The following is a 19,323-nucleotide window of genomic DNA, read 5'->3' as shown; positions in this document are numbered from 1 at the left end:
CTCTGAGCTAGTTGTCAACACAGAGCCCGACGTGGGGCTCAAACCCACGAACTGAACCATGAGATCATGACCTGAGCCGAAGCTGGATGCTTAACTGACTGAGCCACCCAGGTGCCTCGAGATTTGAAGATTTTAAAATCTGCAATGATCCAACATCAACACCAGGATGTTAACCTATCCAGTGTTGTTAGACAGGAAGCATTGTTCCAAAGAGAGGGTTGGATTTTCTATGCTTCTTAGAGATTTTCTAGTCTCTTTTATTACTTCTTTTGCCCAGCAAGATCTTCTGATTTTCGTGTGGCAGTACCCTAAGCTATTCTGACAGCAAAGCTGTTTGCTGAAAAAACGAGTAGAGGTTAATTTCCATGAGAAGCCCCCTTCTACGTCTTACCTTCTATGTTGATCTCCAGTATGTGAGCGCTAGTATATGTGAACATTGGCAGTCTCGAAGAAAAGTCTCTCCTATGACTGATAACATAAAATCCTGAAAAAACTCTGTTTCTTTATGATTTGTAACGCCACCTAGAGTTAGTTGGAATAAGGGGTGTAGAGAAGAGAAAATTCTTGAATGTACACTGAGACTTGAACTTACCCTTGAACTTTACACTGATACCTAATGAGAATTTCAAAGTCAATTCACCAGATTTGAGCAGCTCACCTAACTTACTACCATGAATTCGGAGTTTCTGTCTTGAAAATTGCTGAAGTCATGTGGTGCTGTATCACGTCGAAACATGAGTGACTCAATGTCATTGTTTTGTGAGGTTACACACCCTACCTTTGAATTTTATTTGTTTGCTTTGATTTTAATCTAAAAACATTCTTCCAAATTGCATTCCCAGGCTAGAACATGTGCTTGAAAAAATCTTACTTTTCCTTCTTTTCTAAAAAATACGTAAGCAAAGAAGAGATTATTTTTAAAAACATGTTTGCCTTATTTTGGTTATGGTTTCCCTTTTCATTTTCTACCATCTTTAGAAACTTGATGAAGCATCGAGAGGGTGTTTATTCCTAAACGGTGTCATTGGAACTTTGCATTTATAGTCATATTGTGCAAGAAGCAAAAACAAGAGAAAAAAGAATGAGTAAGATTGGCTATCCCAAGCTAACTGAAATCCAGTCCTGTTTTACCATTCAGGTAATATAAATTATATTGCCTCTCTAGTACTTTTACTCTGAATGTGTTCATCATTTCCCATTTGCTGACAAAAACCAAACTTCCCAGTATTCAAAAATAATAATTGTTGAAATAGCAGGAAGTTTTCCATTTTGCCTATAGAGGTAATAATCTTTCATATATTTTAATACATAACCAATGAAATCTTGAAACAAAATTTCACAGTTCATCTGCCTGTTTAAGGGGAGGCTGTGAAGCAGTCTTTAAAAATGTTTTTCTTTTTGCAGCCTCTTTAGAGGTTATCAATCAAGTGAAGCATAAAATTTAAAGATATTAGGATATAATATCCCCCATATAGCATAATTTTAAGGAGTTTTATGTGTTTCTCTTGACTGAAAGATAATAAACTTCGATCTGTCACAGAGAGAATATACCTCTCTTAACTTCAGAGAAACTTGTATAATAGTCCCATAAATAACACTTTGAGTAGTTCCTATTTTGTGTTGTAAGTAAATTCTCAAAGTAATTATATGAACAAAATAACTTGTTCTTAGGTATCAATGTCCCTGTTAAATTATTCTCTATTTTTTAAAAATTCCACATTTACCATGTATATATACGACGTCAGTATTTGGGCCATTGTTAAAAACCTCTGTTTTTATTTATAAAACATTTGTTCATAATATTGTAATTAGAAGCATACACATTGGAGCCTTTCTTTTAAAACTCTTTCCTCTTTTTTTTTTTTAAATTCTTTCAGCACAGAGAAAACTTTCCATCACCTTTTTCTTTAAACTGGACGATTTAAGGGACTCCACTTTCCATGTGATCTGTATTGCTTATCCCAGAGAAATGTTTATGTTTCTGCTATTTACCAACCATGGCGAGTTGGCTTTTTTATGTAATTTTTCACATCTCACAGTCAGTAACCTTGCGGAGAAGCACAAGGCCTATGCAGCTTTCACTGAGGTAGTTTCATTTTTAATGTCTAGAGCATCTCTTCCCCAATGTGTCCCACTGTTTCTATTTAGATCAAAGCAAAAAATTATGTTATTGTACAAAGGAGCACATCAGTGTGTTTAACTGGTTCTCTGCTGTCGCTCAATTCTAAGGCAAATCTGGGTTAAAAAAAAAATCTGTGGGTTTCTAAAGATCATTTCCATAGGTGCATTTTGATGTTATCACTGGCTTTGTAGGCATAAAACTGTAATCTCCATTCTCTTTCTGAATCTTTTTCCAATCCTAACTTCACGGTTTCTACTGCTAGTGCTAACGTTCTCAGCTTCTAAGCTCTAAACTGAACAATCAACTTTGATTTACAAGTGTGATTCTCTCCATGTCTAGATAATCTCTATTTTTACCCATTTGATGTCTTCTTGCTTTGACTTCTAACTCCATATGCCCCTGCTATCCAGATGCTTACAACACCAGCTAGGTACCATGTCAATATCTTTCTGTGCACTTGCTTTGCCTTTAATTCATTTTTCACCCCACTCCAGTCCATCCCACCAATCATTTGCATGCAAAGCTGTCTGGTGCATCTTTCTAAAATATCACTGTCCTGTTTCTCCTCTCTCATTCTGAGCCCTTTAGTAATAACTTCAACTCCAAACCCATTGGTCAGGTTTCTCTGCAGACTTCATTTCATATTCTATTTTAAATAATATTAACACTAGTGGTCTTAGTCTACTTGGCTATTACAACAAAAATACCATAAATTGTGTGGCTCGTGAGGACAAACATTTATTTCTCATAGTTCTGGAGGCTGGAAAGTTCAAGATCATAGTGCCTGCAGATTTGGTATCTGGTGAGGACCCATTTGCTAGATTGCCTCTTTTACCTGTAACCTCACCCAGCAGAAGGAGCAAGACAGGTCTCTTGGGCCTCTTTTATAAGGGCACTAATCCCATTCATGAAGATACTGCCTCATGACCTAATCACCTCTCAAAGGCCCCATCTCTTCACATCACCTTGGAGGATTAGGATTTCAATGTGTGAATTTGGTGGGCTGGCACACAAACCTTCAGACAATAGTACTATTACTTATAGAAGACTTGAATCTTTTCAATCTGTCAAGTACTGAGCTGTATAATCTAATTTCATCCTTGTCACAACCAAGTGGGTATTATGTCCATTTTTCACATAAGGAAGTAGAAACTTGGGCAGATTTGAATAGCTACCCAAAGGTTACATGGTTCTAGAGATAGGGCTTAACCAAAGCTCTGTTTGTAAGCAACATTTATAATGCCTCCCACAAACATTTGCCTTTAAGCAAATTATTAATTATATTTTCTTAAGTGTTTTTTTTTGCCATTGTCCTTCTTATTTTTTTTTTTTAATGCCATTGTACCTGATATGCCCTTCTTTCTGTCAAGGAAAGTGTCATGCATTTTTCAAAGCCTGTCACAAACCCTGTTTCCTTTTTATTTTATTATTATTATTATTATGTTATTTTATTTTTAATGTATTCTATTAGTTTTGGGTGTGCAATATAGTGGTTTAACAATTCCATGTATCACCTGGTGCTCATCACAAGTGTACTCATTAATTCCCATCACTTATTTCACCCATCCCTCCACTCATCTCCCCTCTGGTAACCATCACTTGGTTCTCTGTATTTAAGAGTTTGTTTCTTGGTTCCTCCCATCCACCCACTTTCCCTTTTCTCATTTGTTTTGTTGCTTAAATTATACATATGAGTGTTTGTCTTTTTATGACTGACTTATTTCACTGTCTGGATTTATCCATGCCATTGCAAATGGCAAGATCTCATTCTTTTCCATGATTGAGTACTATTCCTGTGTGTGTGTGTGTGTGTGTGTGTGTGTGTGTGTGTACCCCTTCTTTATCCATTCATCAATGGATAGACACTTGGGCTGTTTCCATAATTAGGCTATTGTAAATAATGCTGCTATAATGTATGTATTCCTTTCCACTTCCTTTTTAAAGTCTTATCTAACCACCCTATACTAAAGGTGCACATGAAATTCCTGGACACATAATTCAATTTGGTGATTAATTTTCAAATGCTCTATGGCAAATTTATTGTCTCATACAAGTATTGAGATTTTTTGTTTGACTTTATTTTTTGCATGCTCTTATGTATTTACCCAGGCATATCATCAGTAACTTGGCCTCCCTATAGCTTCTTACAAGTAAATGATAAATAAATATTTGATGATTTGATTGTTTAAGAAACTCCGTCATAGTGGTTGCCCAAACTGGTTGATCTTACTGTATCGATCAATTCAGTCATGGTGATAAAGTCAATTGTTTTATAAAAAAAAGACCATGGCCTTGACATACTATAACTTCAGATGCAATTTAGACATTCATCCAACAAAAATTATATTGGATAATAAGATTTGGGGCATAAAAGTGAATTCTAAAATTCATAGTTTTATGGTAATACCAGGTTTGTTCCAGTCAATGAGAATAAAATCCTATATAGAAAAAAGTTTTCAAAATAATCCTTTGTGAACAGGAAGTCTACAAATATTAAACAATTCTTGATAGGTTAATGAGGAATTTTCTCTGTGTTGCTCATAGTCTGCATTTAATATATAATGTACAGTAAATCCAAATTGCAAGAAGAAAACTAATACCTCCTCTCACTTTACCCCCAGCATATTTAGCTCTTAAATCTCTAGCCTACTCTCACATTCCTTAAAGATTCTGAGTCCAATCCGTTATTTAGTGGAGAAAACTTCTAGAACCATTTTGCCATGTTGTGATCCTTTCATAGTACCATTCAACTTTTATTTGAACACCTTCAGTAACAGGAAACTCATCGCTTTTGAGTAAGTCTGGCCCGGTGTTAGGCATTTATAATTCCTAAATAGTTCTTTCTGATAATAAGCCTCAATCTTCCTTTCTATAACATTGCCCCATTTCCCCTTATTCTGAACAATGATGTTTTAGATTAGATTAGATAAAGTAAAACAAAAAACAAAACAAAACAAAAAAAACCTTCTGGTTTTTCCCAGTGCCACTCCTAATTATTTGAAGAGAATTACCCTGTTTTTTCCTAATGCCCTCCTCTGCTGTCCCCTCCCTTCAAGGCAAAAATCTCTAGTTCATTCAGTTAGTGGTCATTTGACTTAATTTCCAGATGTCTCACCATCCAGGACTTTCTCCTCTGGATATTCTCCTCCATCACAAGAATTCAGTAAGCCAGATGTGGCCTGAGGAGGGCAGAAAACCCTGAAACTATAACTTCTCATGCTTTAGAAATGGTATTTCTGTCATTGCAGCCTAAGTTTGCATTAGCTTTTAAAACAGTAGCGTTATATTCATGGCTTTTATTGAACTTGTGGTCTAAAGCCCCAGGCCTTTTATTTTTCCCTAGGAAGTGCAGTCAAGCCATGTATTTCTCATCCTGTCCTTATGTAATTGATTTTTTAAATTAAAAAAAAACGATATGTAAGGATTTTCCTTTATGCTTTTTTGCCTTTTATCATGTGGGTCCCCCAGAAGTGCATGATAGGACAACTAAGAGAAAACCACAAGATTCTTGGCTGCTCTAGATGCTGAGAGTCTGGAAAGGCTCTAGTGAATTACAATAGGAGTTCCACTCAATAAACCCCAAACCCTATGGATATTAAAAATATAAAAACAAGCAAACCCAAAAGAAAGCCCCAAAGCCTCCTGCTGCTGGGAGCTGCACTTTACCTTCAGTAATACTAAAATGAGAAGACAAGGAGGGAAAACACCATAATCCTCAGTAATGGAGACCTCCTACTAGGACACTGCTTTTTAGTCCAGGAAACTTCCTGCCTTCATGCAGTTAGTAAGAGACCTAGTAGATGGTGACATATTTAAAATATGATGTTTCCATGTTTCCTTTGCTCTGAGCCAATTAGCATATATTCAACAGCTTCCCCTTGCCTCCATTAGCACATAAATTACCTTTTACCCCCAAGCCCTCTGGACCTTCAACAACTTCCAACTACTTGTACTATCAAAAGTCTTGTCTCCTTGAAGCAAATCTCTCTCCACTGGAAAAAGGTGGAAAAACACAACAAAACATCTTTCTCTTCCCAATGTCCAGATCATTGATAAAGTAGCTTTACCCCCAACAATTATGTTAGTTTCCATATCCACAGCCCCTTATTTCTCCCTACATTTCCCTCTCTTCTCATGATTTTATAGCTTGCTTTGCTCATTCCCATATTTTTCTCTGGAGGCCTGTCTATCATGGGAATGCCAGGAAGGTTTAGAAGCTCTCCCTACACTGATAATCAATTTTATCAGATAGTAGGGGGTTGAAGAGGGTACAATATCCAAGATCCCTTATATCTAGGCAAGATAAACTTTGTGGCACAATTCTTGCTCCAGAGTTCCCCATGGGATGACGCTGAGGCTAGAATTCTGTAAACATCTCTGCCCAGCTTTATCCGCACCCATCCAGATTTTTCTCACTGAAAATACTCCTACTTTAAATCATTTGCACACAATTTCCATCTCAGGCTGTGCTTCTTGGTAAAACAAACTGAGCCTTTGGACGCTTAGCACTTCTTAAAATTTAAACACTGGAAAAGCAGATTCAATTTAATTCAACAATATTTACAGAAGAAGATCTAAAAGGTTGAATTTCTTCATTAGACTAGAAGCCTTTTGAGGGCAGGGGTGAGGTCTAACTGACCTTTTCTCCTCTGCAGCTAGCATTGTGCCATGCTCAACATATATAACAGAATATATATTCTGTTATGGAAGCACTGTGATAAACAGGATGTTGCCCTGATAAAAATTAAGTTTATCATTTTAGTGGGAAACAAATATGTTCCAACCTATTATAAAACAAGTTTGAATGTAGAAAGTACATCAAAAGCCAAATGCAAAATGTCATGGGGCATGGAAGAGCGAAAGAGAAATGTCAGTTGAAAGTAAGGTACAGATTGGGAAAGATTCCATGAAGCTGAAGGAAAGATGCAAATGATTTTAATAGGATAAGAGAAAAAAATTATTGCTAGCAGCTATCATACAACTTCTAGACACTATGCCTTGTGCTGAGTTCTTTATATGTATTATTTTATATTTACAGAGTATCTCTGGTATAGAAATTATTATTAGTTGTGTCTTACCAAGGAGATTTTGAGACATAAAATAATGTCTAAGCCCACCCAGCTAACAAATAATGGATCCTAGATTTAAGCCCATTCCTTTAGGGAAGGATATTCCAAGTAGAGGGAATATAATAAATTCAGGTAAAGAATCAGAAAAGTAGTTTACCAAAATGAACTTGAGTAGATATGATAGAAAAAGAGCCTAGAACTTGGGATCAGATTATAGGAAACTTGGAAAACTACACTAAGAAGTTAGACTTTACTACTCTACAAACCATGGGGGGATATTGGAGGGAGACTGAACAGGAATGATGAATGATAATGATAATGAAAATGACCTTAGAAGGAGAAGAGATTAATAAATGCTTCATGTTCTTCAAAGGAATGTGAACACATCAACAACTTTAAATGTATGCACATTTCTTTCTGCCCCCTTTCCACCTGGCTTTTACTGGAGCTGGTCCAGTAGTTCTTAAGTTTATAAATAATTTTGTTAGGAGCCTTGATTTCCCACAATTTGGATATTATGACCCTCTCTAATTTGACTGCATTATCTATGCTACTTTCTCTTCCCCCTCTTCTAAAAATCCATATGGCATCTATTCATTTATTTTGGTAACTAGTGTAAAACTCTCTTGAAAAATAGCAAGTGAGTAAAGCATCACATGACATTAAGCAAAACATTTTACTGATTTTCTTCCCCTATCTTTGTGGAAAGTTCATTTTACATAACCTAAAAAGTGTACCTTGATTCTGATCTGACCTTTGCTAAACTCCTCCAAATAGGTCTGTAACTCTGCTTGGTTCTCTTTCCTCTTCTTCCTTCTTCCAATCTTTCAATCTAGGGTTTTCTGGCTCTTCCAGTTTTCCTCTTCATTTGTTATGTAGGACCTTGGAGAAAAGTACTGAAATAAGAAGGTGAAGAAATCACAAACATTTATAAACTGCCTGTATCTCTCTCTCTCTTTTGCTTGCTCTTTTTTATTTTGCAGTAAGAATTGCAGTATTTATAACCCACTTGTATCAATTGGAGAGATTGGCAATTGGAAAGGTTTGCCTTTGCAGAAGGCACAGTTTCTACCGAGCTTCACATGACAAGGATCAAAGGCTGAGTGAGATAGTAAACTTTTATTTCCTTCCTTGTTAAAAGCCTATTGAAACCTTATTATTAAGGTTTCACCATTGACACAATCACTTAGGACCACTAATTTCCTGAATTTCTTGTTTTAGAAATTAAGTGTTGTTAATTTAAAAGGAACTAAAAAACATCCCAAGTAAGTCTTGATGCCTGCCATAAATACCTCCAAGGGAAAAATCTGCTTCCATTTTCCATGTATGGGAAGACTCACACTGTATCCCAGACAGCTTTCAGACTGTCAGTGACTGTGATAAGACATTCTGTTTCCTCAGCTGAGAAGACTTAAAAGAAATTGTAATGGGACACCATTTCTGTGATGAGGAGGCCTATGGGCAAATTTTTATTAATTTTCTGTGTCTTGCATTATTTAGCCAGCCACCTGATGTTCCTGTCATGTAGTAAATCAAGAAAATTATTATTTGCTCAAATTTCCACTGTTTCAATCTATGTAGAGGTACAAGACAGTTGTTTCTTGAGTCTGGAGTATTTCTGATTACAAGAGACATATTCTGTCTATGTTTGATTTCAAGTCCATTTGATCACATTTCTAACCTGTCTTTCCCCCCACCCCGCCCCAATTTTGTCACTTAATGTATTAACCAAACTTTATGAGTTAGAAAAATAGATAAGACCACAGTTAGCATTTATTTCTCATATAGAGAAATGGAGTCTGATGACCCAAATGATGTGTGTGAGGCTAGAGAAGAAAGTAGAACCAGATTCTGGCAAACAATGTGAATAATCTTGCCTGGGATTGCATTTGCTATTATTTGTTGCCTTATGATCTTAAATCTTATTGTTAATTTTGCCTTATGGATTAGAAAGAGCTGTACAGACTAATTGTCTGTAAGTTTGTTGCTTTAAAGCTAATCAGCCTTAAACATAATTTTGTTTATTCAGGCAATTGTCCCTTGATTTGGTTAACCTAACTCTAATCCACATACAGCCAGTTTTTAGCAAACAAAAATGAGCAAAGCTCTCTAACTCTAGTATTTTTTAAAATTTGTAATTCCCAGAGTACATTGTTAGTGTTTTTGTTTCATTATTTATTGGTTTTACTTTGTTAATGTTGTTGTGGCCATACAACCTGCGGTTACTGGTAGAGCTGCCCAAAAAAATACAAGACATCCAGTTAAATTTGAATTTCAGATAAACCATGATTAAATTTTCTTACATTATGTCCCCCAAATTGCAGGGGAGACACTAATACTAGAAAATTATTCATGTTTTAGACAAAATTCAAATTTTAGTGTTTTGTATTTTTATTTGCTAAATATAACAACTCTACTTACTGGGAGACTTACAATTTCATGTAATTTTGTTCTTTTCAATAAATTCATTTTAATAAATGTATACATTTAGCTCTTATGTAAGTTTTTATACAAATTAATTAACAAGTTAGGGGAAAATCGTACTTTAAGCTATATGCTAGTTTGTGATTCTGATAATACGGCCAGTATAATGAACGCTCCTTTAGAAACATGTTACAGTTATCTATTTACCTGTGTGTGTCCCCCATTAACCTGTGATATCAAAAAGAGAGGGACCATACTTCATTCATTTTTGTATTATATAATGTTGGCACATAGAAGGAGCTCAATGAATATGTCTTGAATAGACTGCATAATTACCAAATGGTAGGCTGGCATAGCAGCAAAGGTGTGTGTGTGTGTGTGTTTGTGTGTGTGTGTGTGTGAGATTCAAGAGTGCCTAACATGTAATGAATGCTGACTTTCTACTAGAACTCTGCTAAGAGCACAGTGCCAAAAACTTAGTTATCTCCTTCTAGAGAAGCCTTTCACTACAGAGTGGTTGAAAACCCGTTGAAGTCTGTATCTAATAGTGTATCAGTCAATTTATGCATCAGCTACATACTGTATCCTCCCTTTAGAGACTCTAAATAAGAGGATAGGTTAGTAGAAATTCTTCATATAATCTATACTGATTTTCTTATACTTATGTTACCAAATCTTCATTTCTGAAGGTCAGTTTGTAATATTGATAGCCACATAGCTACAACAATAGCTTCCATTCCATACACTCTTTTAGAGTTCTTCACTCCTTTGTTGAGAAACAGAATGTATGTCCTCTCCTTGAACCTATGTTGGCCTCAACCAATAGCATCTGACTTAAGTGACCATTCATGATTTTCCATGCAAATACCATGAATTTCTATCTTACTTTCTTGAGACTTTTGCTCTTACAACCCAGACATCATGCTGTTAGTAAGCCTAATCAGCCTGTGGAGAGGTCCACATGTAGATGAACTTACATCCCACCACACTGCCAAGTCTGAATTCCCAGCTGACAGCCAGTCCTAATTTGCCATTCACATGAGGGAGTCATCTTGAAACTAGACCTTCCATTCTCCAGTTGAGCCCTCCCAGTTGATACCATGGGACATAGAAATGGGCCCTATTCAAATTGCAGATTCATGAACAAAACAGATAATTGTCGGTGCTTTAAGCCAATAAATTCTACAGTAGTTTGTTCTGCAGCAATAGATGACAAATAAAGATTTTGGCACCTGGAAGTATGTTGTTTGCTATAACAAAAACCTAAAACATTTGGCTTTGACTTCAAGACCAGATAGCAGGTGAAAGCTCCAAGGGCCTTCAACAGGTTATTAATGAAACCTACAGGCCTTGAGGAGAGAGTTAACAGAAGCAGAGGTGGCTTAAGGGAGACTGATATTGAGGGCTTGAAAGAAACTAAGGAAGATGTTATTGAAAATTTAACAAAACTCTAGCACTACATTTGTCATGTAGTGGCACAAACTCTGGCACCTTGATAACTTACAACGACTTGGAAAATAGTAAAGAAATTCAATGACACAACTGAAGATTTTCAAGAAGAATTCAGAAAATGTCACCTGGCTTTGTCTCATGGCTGGTGATAAAATGTAAGGAAAGAGAAATTAGCTAAAGACTAAACCATTGAACATAAACTCAGGACTTGGTGTGTTTGAAGAAAAAACTATTTTCTCACATGACCTCCATACTCAACAAGTTCAAGTCCTAGTCAACAAGTTCTAAATTAAGGAGGACTTCAGGCCCAAGGTTCCCTCAAGGGTAGGACTATAAAATCCTTTGATAAGACCTCAGAAACATAAATATTGCACCTCATAGACATTTTCAGATAGAAAATAGGCTCCTTAAGGACCCTAAGTGTATAATTTATAAATACTGTCCTTTTACCAACAAGGCTTCTAAGAGTCTTAGAGATCTTGTCCCAGAAGTCTCCCAGGGAGCACTAGGTAGAGAAAGAACTAACACAAAAAGATTTATGAATTTATAGATAGGACTTAATTTATATGGGTTTTATGAATTGATACACAGGAAACCCACAATATTTTTTAAAGAATTATATTGGTTTGGTCTGAAAAGCACAGAGGCAGTATAAAATGAAAAAAAGCCTTTGTCTCTGAAATTTCTATGTGTAGGAAATAGGCAGAATGCTAACACAGGTGAGTTTTTATAGAAAAGAAAATATGACTCATAAGGTAGAATCAAGAACCCAGAGGGTATAGCCAGAAGGTATGAAGGATAGCTCCTAAAGAGTTGAACTGAGTTCCAATCAAGGAATTGGCAGCATGTGATTGGTTGGATGTCAGAATTGCAAAGGACCCATACCCGTACACTATGCAGTATGCAGATCCTGTATGTTGGGTATGGAAAGGGCAGATAATTTGTCTCTTTAATTTGCAAGTTTGGGTTTGAGAAGAATGGTAATTAAAAACCTCTGCCTGAGGATGTTGTACCTGAGGAGCCTGATCCACACTTGGGTCTGGTTTAGCTTATGAGACATGGGGCCTCTAGCCTAAGCCAAATGCCCTAAGATGAGACTAGGGGATTCTTTGGGAAAGAGAGATGAGTGTGGAAAAGCTAGAAATTGTGGCCAAATGGGAGACTTTGTTGTACTGCATTTTCTAGAGATAGCTATATCTCTTATATCATGTGCTATTTTAGAGCCTTATCACTCTGTCATTAAAAGTGGACCCAATGGGCTCCTCCCCTTGAACTTAGGCTTTTGCAATTGACTTGGCCAGTGAAGTACAAAGGAATTGGTCCTATGGAACATTCAAGGATGAGTCATAGAGATATCATTTTTGTGGGTTGTTTATTCATAGACATAACCACAGTGCTATGTGGGGGTCCGTGTAGTTCATGGATGAAAGTAGGTTTTCTGGTACCAAGTCATGCCTTTCCAGCTGATGCTGTGTGGAGCAAAAACAAGTTAATTTCATGGAACCCTGCCCAAATTGCAGATTCATGAACAAAATAGTATTTTATTGTTTTGTTATAAGTTGCTAAATTTTGGGTTGGTTTTCTATGCAGCAATAGAAAAATAGTACACCAGATTATAATTTTTAACGAACTCTGAGTGTTTCCAAGATCTTTTTAGCAACAGATTTATCAGACATTTCTTAGAAAGAGATCTGCTTACATTTGGGAAAATGTTATGTATTCATATTTTAAATTTGTTTAAATTTTTTTGTAAAGTATCACATACAAAATTTTTTAAAAGTCCCATAGTGCCAAAAGGCTTTTAATACAAACTAACATTTACTGCCTCCCTCTCTCTCATCTCATTTAACTTCTCAGTTCAATGTCTTTTAATGCTCAAATTGGGCACTTAAAAACTAATTGGTTAGCACTGTGGGCTTAAAGGGCAATCAGGTAGCCCACAACTTTTTAATTGTTTATTTTTCTCTGGGCTAGTTGGTTTAGTCAGTAGGAGATCCTACAGTCTAGTGTCTGAAGGGCATGTGTGAATGTTGCTCTTCTGGAGCTGGAGTCTCTCAGTAAGTACTTTCATTTTACTCTTTTGTTTTCAGTATTGAATTTAAATGGCATCCTTGTGTCTGGGTTCAGAAGGCCAGAGCTTCTCTTGTTCAATTACCGTTGAGCAGTGTTTTTCAAAAATTAGCATATATCAAAGTCACCTGGAAGTCTTGCTAAGCCACAGACAACTGGACCTCACCTCCAGAGCTTCTGATTCAGTAGGTCTGGAGTGAGGCTGGAGAAGGTTGACTCCTCACAGTTCCCAGATCTGAGGCCTGGAGACCACAGTTTGGGAAGCACTGCTCTAGAGTGCTGTGGTTCTGCATGGAGGTGAGTGAGACCTCTCTAACTGCACAGCATGGTGGTCTAACTTATAAGGCTTTTAGACAATCCTTCTGTTTCACCATCTCAAACTTGACTCCTGATCTCAATACCTGCGGTCTCTTTCCTGAGACTTTCTGGGACTCTTTAGGGAAAAATAAGTAAAATTCTACTTTGCCTCAGCCTCCTCTCCTTCTCTGTAGCCCCGTGCAGGATTATTGGAATGATTGACTTGATCCATTAGATCATTTATCATTTCTCCTCTCTGCCGTCTACACTTTCTATCTTTATATTCTTAAGACAGGGTAACTAATGGCTTTATTTTCATTGATGGCAAAGTCTGAGTGTCTTTTTCTAAGTGTTATTTTGGGGTGTTATTTTGAAGGGATTAAGCAAAAGGAAATTCTTACATTATTTTGGTGGAGTGTGATTTTGAGTACAATAAAAAGGAGAAGCATTCTTATTCCCATCATTTTGGAACAGGTGAGTACATCCATGACATTTTGATTCTTGCTAGTTTAGTCCTGAAGGGTATTTTTATAAGAACTATATATTATTTGGGGTAGCATCATTTGCAACTAGAACTCCACGGTATATAGTAATTTTTGGTTAATCAAGATACTCAGTTGACCTGAACAAAATAATTACAGTTGCCTGAGAACTAGTTTGTATTTAAGAAGCCCTTAGACTTTGCACTGAAAAAAATAGTGATTTTGCCCTCCTGTTTTCTCACATCAATTTTTATCTTATTTTGCCAGAATGTTTATTTGGTTGTCATTAATTCCCAATTTCAAAATGTGAAATGCTCTCTCAAATATCTGGAGCTGTGCTATCTAATGTGGTTGCCACTAACAATATACAACTATTTTGATTTAAATTAATTAAAATTAAAATTTAGTTTTTCAGTCATATTACCTTCATTTTTGTTAATCACACATGTCTAGTGGCTACTGTAATAGCTCAGATACGGAACATTTCCATCGTTACAGAAAGTTCTGTGTAATGGCATAAATATAAAAAGTCTCCCTTCTTTACAGAAGGGAAAAAAAGGGAAAGGAAGAATGACTTTGATTTGAAATGAAAACAGTCTTTTGTCAGTCTTATACATTTTATTCAGGAACTTTTGTTTGAAAATCTCAGTGTCTTCAATATATGTCCAAAATGGCCAAATACCACATTTTTGGCCTGATAGTGGCAATGTGGAAGATGGAAATGATTTACTCCTGAGAGCTGGGTGGGCTTGTCTTAAATCGTTCACATGTTGTTAAGGTAGAGATACACTCCTGGGACTGGAGGCTCACCTCCCGCCCCGCCCATTTCCTACCTGGTTGGTGTGTGGGGGGGGGGGAGATGTGTCCAAAGGCTGAGCCACTGCAGGTGTACCTTGTCAGCTGCGGCTCCGTCTCAGTTCCCCAGATCAAGACCGTGTGTGGCTGATCTGCAAAGTGCCCGCTCTGAGCTGGGAAGTGTGTGCATCAAGGTTAAATGGCTGGTTCCAAAGCAGGGCAACACATTCATGGATTCTGGCTCTATGTGTGTTGACCTTTAGATCCAATTTAATTGCTTATTGAGCAAATAAAACATTGCAGGCTATTTATTTGGTCCCAACGGGGAGCTATTATCTCAGGCAAAGGATGATAATAAATGTGTTTATATTTCTATGGCTAATTTTTAAAATGTTTTAAAAAAATGTATACTTAGTCCTGCCAATGAAATTGAAACATTTCTAATAATTCTTTGCTCAATAAAAAAAATGTACCTACAAACAAAACTGACTTATTGAAATATCACACAAAAAATATTCTTTGGGTTTCAGTAGGGAAAACCAGAGAGAGAAAGATAGTAGAAATGTTGATTTAGGTGTCAGACACATAATTAACTATATTAATTTATTAATTATATTAATGACATTTAGTTGTCAGATATTTAAATATTCTCTTTTCAGGTGCCTGGAAAAGTGATCTTAGAAAACGCTTTTAAAATAGCTGCAGCATTTTGGTTTTTTTTCTTGTAACAATAAAAAATAGCTCAGATGCCCAAATTATATTCCTTACTATTGAGTTGATTGGAAAACTGGTGATATTTACCTGGATTCCTGAATGTAACCTTAGGCAGAGTTAGGTGTTAACTATGATGTTTGAATGGATAGAAATGGTTTTTTTCCTGTATATCTTTAAGGCAGTGTATCTTCTCCACCTTCCCAACTCTTTGGTGAGTGGGATGATCAGACTGCTTAGATTTAGGGTAAAAACAAACAAGCTGATAAGACCCATTCGAAATTAATTGGAATGTTATTATTATAGATGCAGGTAAGCTACAAATCAGCGAGATAAATATCATGGCATAATATATATTACCCCTATATCTTTGTAAGGATATATTATGTCTTTTATTTGTAGAGTTCTCTAGTAATAGACAAATAACAACAAAAGAAGTATAATAATGATCATTAGTAAATACTTGATATGTACTAGACACAGTGTCAGATATCATATATATATATATATACTGTGTTGCCCTCATAACTTATTCCTATTTTACCGGAAAGAAAATTAAAATTTACTTTTAACACCTTGCCCAATATCTCAACCAGAAAGTAATGGTGTAGGACTCAAATTTGTCTGATTCTAAGAACTGTTTTTTAAATCATTGTGCCAGGCATTGACTAGTACAATAAAATTTAGGGGTGTCAGGATTATGGGTCCTGAAATACTGTGTGGGTTAGAAGTTAAACAGGTTTAAACAATATTAGTTTATTACATTTTCAAGAAAAACAGATTTCCTAGGAAGTAGAGCAAATCTCTGATGTATTCCAAGTACCTGTAGTGATTGTTCAGTGAGTGCTTATTGAATTAATAAATTAAATGCTTAGGGTCATTGTATAAGCGTTGTAACTTGGGGCATATTGGGAGGTCTTTAGGGTGATGTATGAATATTTTTACTTGCATGAGACACATAGCCTGTTGTATGTAGTTACTGTATAAATCAGGATCTCTTTGTATTTTATATATATGTACATATAAAATAATCTTCACTCGTTATATTAGCTATAAATTGGTGATTTTAGAAACTTTCTGGAAGGCAATGTATATTGCATTAAAAGACAGTTGTATCTCTAATTAGCAGAGACTACTAAATTTATGAATTGATATTGTTGAATTAAAGCAAATCCAATGGTATAAGGCTATAGTAGCTATTTCAAATATCCTTATTGCCTCAGGATAGTCTTTGGTTAAACTGTACATGTTAGAATATTTTGGAATCAAGATCATGTATCCCATGATTAAAAATTCTTAAACAATTGATATACTTTAACTGTTAGTTTGGGTAGTATATTAATTTCCTTTTGCTACTTTAACCATTTGCCACCAATTTAGTGGCTTAAAAAACATAAACTTATTATTTCATAGTACTGGATATCAGAAGTCCAAAATGGATCTCACTAGGCTAAATCAAGGTGTGGCAAGGTTGTGTTGATTTCTAGAGGCTCTAGGGAAAATCCATTTTATTGCTTTTTCCAGTTTCTGGAGGTACCCACATTACATTCCTTGCCCTGAAGCCCCCTTTCATCTTCAAAGCTGATAATGACCAGTGGAGTTTTTTTCAGTTTGTATCACCTTAACATTGACTCCTCTGTCTCCCTATTCCACCTTTAAGGACCCTTATGACTATATTGAGCCTATTTGGATAATCCAGGATAATCTCTCAGTTTAAGGTTAACTGATTCAGGAACTTAATTTCGTCTTCTACCTTAATTTCCCTCTACCATGTAACTTACCATTCTCACATGTTCTAGGAATTGGGGTATGGGCATCTTTGGAGGGCCAATATTCTGCCTACCACAGGGAGAAGCAAGAATATGGAGTTATTAATAACAGGCATGCTTGTAGCTCTCAACTCTGTATCTGCTATTTGATCTAGGGCAAGTTACTTAATTTCCTTGAGTTGCCTGGATGGCAAGATTGAGTTAACTACTACCCAGGGTTGTAATAAAGATGCTGTAAGTGTCAGAGAATTCAGGAGTCTTTAACCTGTGAAAGAACATTCTCTTGTTTGTCATCCTATTAAATATGAAAAAAAAAACCTCTCAAAGCTTATTATAGGTTATAACATTTTGAGATATCCTTTATTCTTTTCAAGAGAAAAGGGTAACATTCATCCATTTAAGACCTTCTTTATAGTTTATTACCCAGTCCTGCCTAAAAAATGATCATTATTAAAAGCTTCTTATCTGTCATTTTTGTTCATCAGTTCACCATAAAGATACCACATTATGGCATAGTTCTTAAAGAAACAAGATTAATGAACTTGTAACAATTAGAGAAAAATTGATAGATAAATTGTGCTGACCAGGAATACAATTAAAGTTCAAGAGAGAGATACATCTGTAAAGAATGATCTAATTGCTGGAAATTGTAATGCAACTTAGAGAGTATTGAAATAGATTTTTAAATAAAAGGAACAAAATTAGCAAAAATAAAAAAATAATGAATGAGAGACAAAAGATATACTTGGAGAAAATGAAGAGAGCTACCTAAAAGAATAGAATTCATGTCTTTTAATGTCATAGTAGTATGCAACTTGGAATATAGAAATGTATCATATATGGATTTGAAAGCCAGACAAAAAAGGTTAGAAGAAAAAGAAAGACACTGAAGGTTCTTGATTAGGAAGTAATGGAGATGAACTTGTAGAAAGCAAGACAAGCATTGAGTTCAGTAATAATCTCCCCACCCTCCCAAATATAAATAAAAATTGATATTGACCAATGCATGAATTATCAGAATTAAGTCTCTCTCTCTCTCTTTCTCTCTCTCTCAAGCATTTCTGCTCAACTCAAAAACTTTCAGGAAAGAAAATACAACCCATTGATAGACTAAGAAGTGTGTTAAGAGATACTTTTATACAAGTCATTATGAAAGAGTATAAAGAGAAGAAAAAGGAAATGTTTATTAAACAAAAGAAAGCAAAATTATGTATTTGAGATAAGTTTGGTCTTTGTAATCTCATGAGATCTATCTTGTGAATTTTATTTAGTAATTTCTTTTCATTTCTTCCAGTTTTTATATTTATCTTTTATTCTTTTTAATGTAAATCCAAGTAAGTTAACATATAGTGTAATAATGATTTCAGAAATAGAATTTAGCAATTCATCATGAATAACACCCACTGCTCATCCCAATATGTGCCCTCCTTAATGCCCATCACGTATTTAACTCATCCCCCATCTTCCAGTTTCTATTTATTTATTTATTTATTTATTTATTTATTTATTTATTTATTTTTGATTTGTTTTAAAATAGTTTATTGTCAGTTTGGTATCCATATAACACCCAGTGCTCTTCCTCACAAGTGCCGTCCTCCATTACCACCACCTCCTTTCCCCCTCTCCCTCTCCCTGCAACCCTTGGTTCTTATTCAGTATTCAATAGTCTCTCAGGTTTTGCATCCCTCTTTCTCCCCAACTCTCTTTTTCTCTTGCCCTCCCCCTGGTTCTCCATTAGGTTCCTCTTGCTCTACTGTTAGACCTATGAATGCAAACATATGGTATCTGTCCTTCTCCACCTGACTTATTTCGCTTAGCATGACACCCTCAAGGTCCATCCACTTTGCTACAAATGGCCATATTTCATTCTTTCTCATTGCTGTGTAATATTCCATTGTACCACATCTTCTTGATCCATTCATCAGGTGATGGACATTTAGGCTCTTTCCATGATTTGGCTATTGTTGACAGTGCTACTATGAACATTGGGGTATATGTGTCCCTGTGCATCAGCACTTCTGTATCCCTTGGGTAAATCCCTAGCAGTGCTATTGCTGGGTCATAGGGGAGTTCTATTGATAGTTTATTGAGGATCCTTCACATTGTTTTCCAGAGTATCTGCACCAGTTTAC

This window comes from Suricata suricatta, chromosome 15 (genome assembly GCF_006229205.1).
Source record: "Suricata suricatta isolate VVHF042 chromosome 15, meerkat_22Aug2017_6uvM2_HiC, whole genome shotgun sequence".
NCBI classification, from domain to species: Eukaryota; Metazoa; Chordata; class Mammalia; order Carnivora; family Herpestidae; genus Suricata; species Suricata suricatta.
The sequence above is the reverse complement of the archived record's forward strand: the minus strand, read 5'-3'. Positions refer to the sequence as shown.